Source organism: Alosa pseudoharengus, unplaced genomic scaffold (genome assembly GCF_046254945.1).
Source record: "Alosa pseudoharengus isolate Yale_2024_CS ecotype anadromous, Long Island Sound unplaced genomic scaffold, YU_APseudo_1.1 YU_APseudo_1.1_scf_17, whole genome shotgun sequence".
Taxonomy (NCBI): domain Eukaryota; kingdom Metazoa; phylum Chordata; class Actinopteri; order Clupeiformes; family Clupeidae; genus Alosa; species Alosa pseudoharengus.
Window position 1 is genome coordinate 25,417,748 of NW_027468640.1, and position 8,199 is coordinate 25,425,946.

The 8,199-nt window shown below is 38.5% G+C and overlaps 1 long non-coding RNA gene across 1 annotated transcript; it reads left to right on the plus strand.

Moving 5' to 3' along the window:
• Nucleotides 1-616: 616 nt before the first annotated feature.
• Nucleotides 617-6,103, plus strand: LOC143127517 (uncharacterized). Its single transcript, XR_012987644.1, has 3 exons — nt 617-706; nt 948-1,082; nt 6,019-6,103. It is a non-coding gene; the product is annotated as an uncharacterized LOC143127517 (long non-coding RNA).
• Nucleotides 6,104-8,199: the final 2,096 nt, after the last annotated feature.

Consider the following 8,199-nt stretch of genomic DNA (forward strand, 5'->3'; position numbering starts at 1 on the left):
GACGCAAGAGCTTTTTAAAAACGCAAGTAGCTCCTATCATGTTCAGAACAGTCAACAGACAAGCAAGTTTAACTTCGTTACACGGGGTACAGTTATCTGCTGTAGGCTATAATTGAATAGTAGTAAAGTTACTAGTAGGCTAGCAAAACTAACACATAGACAGCTCAGTGGCTAAGCGGAGTTGTTAGCCCTATACATTATTTGCTGAGCTGTGCGCTACCCTGCTCACGACTTGAGGAATACATGCGTCTCGCCAAGTGGAGTAAGACGAAGTTGCAAAGCGATGCCGGGTTTTTTTATGGACACTAAAAATCATGCAGAGATTTCTACCTCATTTTCCGGCGAGGAGTCTCAGAGTTCATCAGATTGGGTAAATTGTAGGCTATTTATTCACTTGATTAATAACGGGCAGAATTATATGCTGATTACAATGACGCTAAGCCTATTTTAGACTGTTAAACACCAATGTCACAAGAATCACAAGCTGAAGACTTAAAACAATGCTATAGTTGATTTGTGAAAAGCATAACGTTCAGATTCTCTTGTAAAGTCTAAGGCTACTTGATGAAATTCCCAACTATTATTGTTGTTATAGGGAAAAGATGATTTTCGCCCTGTCAGAATGTATAAACGAAAAGAGAAGAACCGGGATTCTGCAAGAAAGAGTAGAAAAAAGCAAACAGAGAGAGCAGATGTGCTTCATGAGGTCAGTATAATTTTTCCTGATTTAATCCTACAGCTGCCCATGTTACAGTATAAATGGAATTTGATAGGTTTTGTCAAAAAATGAAAATAGATCAAATAGAAACATGTTTCGTGTTATGTATTAAAGCAAAGATGTAATGCATTGTGTGAATGCTTGGATTCTACCTCTGGGTTTCGCGTAAGACCCTTGTGTTACAACATGCAGGAGGGGGAGGTATTGAGCAACTCACTTGCCCTTGCAGGCATTTCTGGGAAACGCAGGCTCTGAAAAGAAACGTCTCTTCTCCATCCCCCCTTCTCACTCTTGGGCTACAATACACTCCTAACATACAACTGGAACACTATATTTTGCTTTCATTTTCTTATCAGAAAAAAACGTATGTAAACTTATTAATTCTCCTTTCTCTTTCACTTTGATGATTACAAGTTACTTCTGTATACTGACAGCAATATTAGCTATAGGCCTATGTGGAATGCATTGGATTTGGATAGGCTACACTACCTCCTAAACTTATTCTATTCTTACCTGATTAAAAAAGTAGACTATTTCTACTGCCCCTCAATGATTGAAGGTCAAGTACAGGTCCATATGTGGCACTTAGAAATAACTGTTACTAAACTGTTACTGTTACTAAACACCATAGAAAGATAGTACTTTTAACACAATCATAGAGAAATTGATGAATAGGTCTTATGTTTATCATATGTTATGGCTATGGGATTTGGCACACACTTTTGTCCAAAGCGACTTCCAAATAAAATAATACAAGTTAATAGTTAAATTAACACTAAATTAATAGGTCTCAAGATTTTTTAAATAGTTATATTCTTTACCATTTTGCACAATCCTGGAGTTAACCAGGTTTACATTTCACTGCTAGTTGTGTACTGTTATATTTGTGTATGTGACAAATGAATCTCTCTGAATCTCAAGGGCCCTATCTTACACCTTATCACCAAGTCTTATTCATATCGTACGCCCAGTCAGTGATTAATTTTTCGCCATGCGCTCCACTTCCATTGAACATTGTGCCCATGAGTGTGTCAATGAAAAAAAAAAAGGTGTGTGGTCAGGTGCATGATCCAAAAATTGCTATCTCACACCCACTAAAAATCATGACATATGGAGCTAAATTTGTCTTAATAATATTTGTATATGCGCAGAGGGGGATCCACAAATATTTCTTGATTTGCATGTGTGTTTTGATATCTACAAATAAAAAAATCATATTTGTAACTCGTATATTGATTTTTACAAATATAGCAAAAAAACATTTGTAAATAAAATGCCATTTGTAAAACCGAAAATTTCATTTGTGAAATGTGATTCTGCATTTGTGGATCACCAGCACATGCATTCTTCGCTTTCCAAAGTTACGTGTTTTTGAGACGTTCTTCACATGAAAGTCACACAAATCCACACGTAAATAGGCCTACTTTAATTCACCGGCACACAGAAATTGCAATCCAGTAGATGGCGACATCCACAAATATTTCTTGACTTGCATTTGTGTTTTGAAATCCACAAATAAAAAAATCATATTTGTAACTTGTAAATTGGTTTTCACATTGTAGATGTGTATTTGTAAATGAAATGGCATTTGTAAAACTGAAAATTGCCTTTTGAAATCTAATTTTGCATTTGTGGATCACCAGCACACACAGTTATCGTTTTCGCATTTGTGGATCACGTATTTTTGAGACAAACTTTGCGCAGAGAAGCCACCCAGATCCACAAGTAGCCTGCTGACACTTTCTAATCCAGTAGATGGCAGTGTTGTTCTATGGGACTCATAACCAAAGATTCTTTGCTCATAACACACAGAGCTAGCGAACCTAGTTCTTAAATCTAACAAGTTATGCCTTTTACAACAAGCTTTTTGATGGAAAAGTGGTGTTTAATCTTTGTTTAGTAAACGCATAAAACCGTCAGTTTGCAAGCGAAATCAAAAATTACGATCTTTGATTTTGTTTATAGTTAAAAGCTATACGAAAACGATAACTGTGTGTGCTGGTGATCCACAAATGCAAAATTAGATTTCACAAAGGCAATTTTCAGTTTTACAAATGGCATTTCATTTACAAATACACATCTACAATTGTGAAAACCAATTTACAAGTTACAAATATGATTTTTTTATTTGTGGATGTCAAAACACAAATGCAGGTCAAGAAATATTTGTGGATGTCGCCATCTACTGGATTGCGATTTCTGTGTGCCGGTGAATTAAAGTAGGCCTATTTACGCGTGGATTTGTGTGACTTTCATGTGAAGAACGTCTCAAAAACATGTAACTTTGGAAAGCGAAGAATGCGTGTGCTGGTGATCAACAAATGCAGAATCACATTTCACAAATGAAATTTTCGGTTTTACAAATGGCATTTTATTTACAAATGCACATCTATATTTGTAAAAATCAATATACGAGTTACAAATATGATTTTTGTATTTGTAGATATCAAAACACACATGCAAATCAAGAAATATTTGTGGATCCCCCTCTGCGCATATACAAATATTATTGAGACAAATTTAGCTCCATACATGACGCCACTGACCAAGAAAAACCTGGTCTATTAGCGAAAAGTGCATATGAAGCACAACGATGAAGACGCACCGTCACGAGATGTAGGCAGCCCTTAGCAACGAGTCCGAGGCAACGACTCATCAGGCTATGTTTTCGATTGTAACCCCTTGTCAGTCAATAGTGAAGGTAAATAACTGAGTGTAGAACTGTTTGTCACTGTGAGTTTCAGTTCAGTTTGCCTATGAGTTCAAATAATAGGCGATGCATGTAGGCTATACTCTCCTAGTCACACACAGGTTTTAGTAAAGCAAGTATTAGTGGAAACGTGCAAGCAGATTCCATGCATGTGCTGACTGTCAAAATTTCGATGCACTGTTTGATGTTGCTCTGCTGGCTCTTAAAGGGAATGACAGATGTCACTCTTATTGGTTTAATGGATGTTACGCCCAAAACACTCCTTTGACTGATTAAGAAACATAAGAACTACCCTTTTGAACAATGCGCCTGGCATCTGATCACAAAATCACGTTGTTACATTAGCAAATGTAGACTGGACCTAAATGGCTTTAAACCTTTGCGTCTCTGACCAGGTGTTTTAGATCGCTAAAATAGGGCCCTTAAGCTTATCAAGAGAACTGCTTTGCCATAAAAAAAACTGCAGAATTTGCATAACCTGCACAAAGAAGGATGTCGGCCTTGTGTGCACCCGTCTGCTTTTGCTCCCTGAACTTTGACACGTACAGAGTACTAGACTGGGAAAAAAGCCAATTACAAGAGAAGCTTTGTCCCCTCAGCTGATGTAACTGATGTAACATTTTTTTTTCACCCCTGTAATGTTGTGTCTGTCATGCTGTCTCTGTCTACATGTTTCTGTGGGGTGAGAGGGATGTGGGAACAGGGGTTTTGTTATTTGTCACATGTGGAAATGTGTATCTGCTGATTGTCGTGCTGTTTCTGTTTGCATGTTTATCTGTGGTGAGCAGTGTTGGGAGTAACGGCGTTTAAGTATAACGGCGTAACTAACGGCGTTAATTTGTCAATAACGGAGTAATCTAATTAATTGCTTTTTACAACGTTACAACGCCGTTAACGTTACTGGACGTTAAATGCGGTGCGTTACTTAGGCCTACTTTGCATTGATTGAATAAACTGTGTAATCCGAACGCACCCCTGGCTCACAGCTAGTGAGGAGGTGGGTTAATAACGACGTAAGCGATTAGGATTGGCTAAGGCAGAGTCATGTTTCATGATAGCCAATCAGAGCCAGTGTTTTTACACACTTGCCAGCACACGCGCCACACACACGCAACAGCTAAAGTAGAGATTCGATGAAACAGCAGAGGTCAGGAGCAATCCGATGAAAAGTTGGCATTTTCAAGGTGGAGATATAAGCACTACTTCAAATTCATTGTGGTCAAAGGCAAGAACGTGCATGTAATGTGTACATTATGTCCAGGAGCGAAGACTTTGTCGACATCCGTTGTAAGCAACTTTAATTTAATGAGGCATCTCACACACGCTAGTGGCCAAAAACACCGATAGCCCCCCTCCACCAGAGATGATAGCTCGCCATCCACTAGCAAAGAAGGACTCGGAGCAATGTCCTCCAAGCAGCAAAAGCTAGATCTTTCTGCCTCACAACAAAAACCTATGACACAGGCTGAAGTCAACCGTAGGTCTGTCGATGTACAACTTCCCCTTGGGGATCAATAAAGTATCTATCTATCTATCTATCTATCTATCTATCTAATAAATATCGAAAGTTATGTAGCCTACAAACACCTGTCTGTTCTACTAATTTCAACTGGCTTTTCAAAACTGCTCAAAAAATCCAAATTCTTTGACATATAGCAACTTTTTTTTTAACAGTAACGCAAATAGTTACTTTCCCTGGTAACGAGTTACTCTTATCATAGAGTAATTCAGTTACTAACTCAGTTACTTTTTGGAACAAGTAGTGAGTAACTATAACTAATTACTTTTTTAAAGTAACGTTCCCAACACTGGTGGTGAGTGGGTTATGTGGGGAGAGGGTTATTGTTATCTGTTATATGTAAAAGAGGATGTCTCCTCATGTTTTAGCTCTTAGGTTGCTTGAAACCTCTGATGTGGGAAAAAGATTATCCCCTTGGGACAATAAAGAACCTAACTAACTAACTTGACCTCTGATAATGTGTATGTACATCATACATCACATGAAACTCAAATGCTGAGCACAGCACCTCACTGAGTCCACAAATTAACCTCTTAGGAGCAGAAATATTATGCTTCATGATATTTTTCTATGATGGTTCATTGATTGGGATATGAAATATTGTAATTTGTATTGCAATTATCCTGTACTTTATGCACTTAATGAAACTACACGTATATATAAGTATATATACTTTTTTGATCCTGTGAGGGAAATTTGGTCTCTGCATTTAACCCAATCGGTAAATTAGTGAAACACAAACAGCACACAGTGAACACACAGTGAGGTGAAGCACACACTAATCCCGGCGCAGTGAGCTGCCTGCTAGAATGACGGCGCTCGGGGAGCAGTGAGGGGTTAGGTGCCTTGCTCAAGGGCACTTCAGCCACGGCCCACTGGTCGGGGCTCGAACCGGCAACCCTCCGGTTACAAGTACAGAGTGCTAACCAGTGGGCCACGGCTGCCCTGCAAATTCATACCTTACCTTTTTGTGTATTAACACTTTGTAGTGTAAGGCTATACTAACTCGATTCTCTCTCTCTCTCTCTCTCTCTCTCTCTCTTTCTCTATTCTCTCTGTCTGATGATGAAGGAGATGCAGTTCCTAGAGCGTTCCAATGCTGCGTTTGAGAGGGAGATTGCAGACTTGCGAGCAGAGCTCCAGCGGTACACTACAGCCTTGCAGCAGCATGAGCCTCAGTGCTCACTGCACGGCCAATCAAGACTAGCAGGCAGCGTCCCCCCGCAGGCGAAGGCCTTCCAGTTTACCTCTACAAATACCTCTATACCAGCCTTGAACATAGACTCTGTTGCTGTCGCCAGTGCACCGTCCTTGCCAACTCATCCTGGAGAGGCCATCAGTGACTTCTCCCTCTCAGAACTCTTTGAGACTACAGATTGGACCGCACCTTGGGAACCTGGACACTGGAGTATACTCTGATGGCGATACACACTTGAATTGAAGCTGATTTCTGAATCACCAAAAACCCAGGAACCCCAATCACAACCGCTTATCCGGCACGAGGCGGGGTTTATATGATGACAGACAGAAGAGTATAGTGAGCAGCGTTGTTCAACTCAACCAATGGCTTCACTGATGGTGTCAGTATGCACATTTTCTTTGGAATTAAGTAAACAACTGCATTTAAAACCTCCATTTACCAGAATGCGGTATATGGTAGATGTGTTTGCTATACTTCTGAAAAGACTGGATAAGAGTTTAATGCACCAGTTTAATTTCAAGTAAAGTTTAATTTCACTGCTGGTTACACCACTCGGAAATCGGAGGTAAATTAAAGGTCTCCAGACCCATTCTCATTCTGAATTGAGATTTGAGAAGCAGTCTGGTGATTTGATACAAAGAATCTCTCCTTTTATTGGACATCAGTATACAGTATATAAAGTAAATACAGTATATTTCATATCAGTGAAATAAAAAAATGCTATTTATTTACAAATTATTGTTTTTTGTCTTAGGTAAATATATATATATATATATATATATATTTTTTTTTAAATGTATTGGTTAAAATGTTTAGTGCAAAGTAGTCAGGTAGATTACCCTACCCCTGCAGGCTCTGTTCTTTGTGAAGCTCACAAAGACTCTTATTAGGGACATGCATTATATAGAACTTTTTGGACCACACTGACTATGATATTTTCCTAAATAAAGTTTATTTTCTTATTTATTCTGTAATATAAGTATAATTGTTCATCAACAATGTAAGGTGCTATATGCTGCTCAATGTCACAAATAAAGATGGTTTTATTGGTATTTCTTGCTAATCCTCAGGACCTGCAGACCTTTAATGTTTCCTTGTTCTTGTCATAAAGACTTTGATTATGTTCATGGTATTTATCAGACGTTTTTGTCCAAAGTAACCTACAATGACATCAGTAAAAAATACATTATTATAAAAATAATATTACTTAGTAGACTAAATACAATTTAACAGAATAATAACAATAACCATAAACACACAAACTACAACTCAGTAAGGGAAAATTGATTAGTCAGGTAAACAAATAAGTATTTAGATGTTTTTTGAAGATCACAACTATCTATCACTAGAACATCATTATAATAGACACTCTTTAGAAGACTGCAGTAGACGAGAAGGGATGTAGCGCAGGATCATGGAAATAAAATAGCAAGGCCAGGGAGTGAGGGATTTGAGTTTAATTCTGGCAGAAATCCATCAGGTGGGAAACATAGGTAAAGTTGAGTATCATTGGCATAACAGTGCCAGGCAAAATCCGTGGGAGCGAATTATCTCACTGATCGCACGTGTATCAACTGCTTTCTGCTCAACAAGGCCAACTCTCCCTGTCTCCCTCCATTCTACAAAGATATAAGGCACATTCGATCCAACTTTCTATCTATCCATCTTCTTCAAACCATTCACTTATGCAGCCATTAAAGGGAAATTCCAGTATTTAGGACTTTGAGTCCCTTTTCTGGTTTATTTTGGATGAACTAGAGTGGTGGACACCGATATTTTGACGATTGGTCCTGTCTCGACTTTTCTGACTCGTTTTGAATCGCCTTTGACTACTCAGAGTGGCTGCCAACAGGCATGCTCAAACATGTCCTAAAACAACCCTTAACATTAGTTTTCAAAACTGTGCAACTCACCGAGTGGTTAGTGGTGTTCGTTGATTATTAAAATCAAATATATCGGCGCAATGTATGATTTGCAGCCGTCTTATTTGCTATTGTGGAACTATTTTTTCCGACACCTCACAAACGCGTATAAACTTCCGCTCAATATTT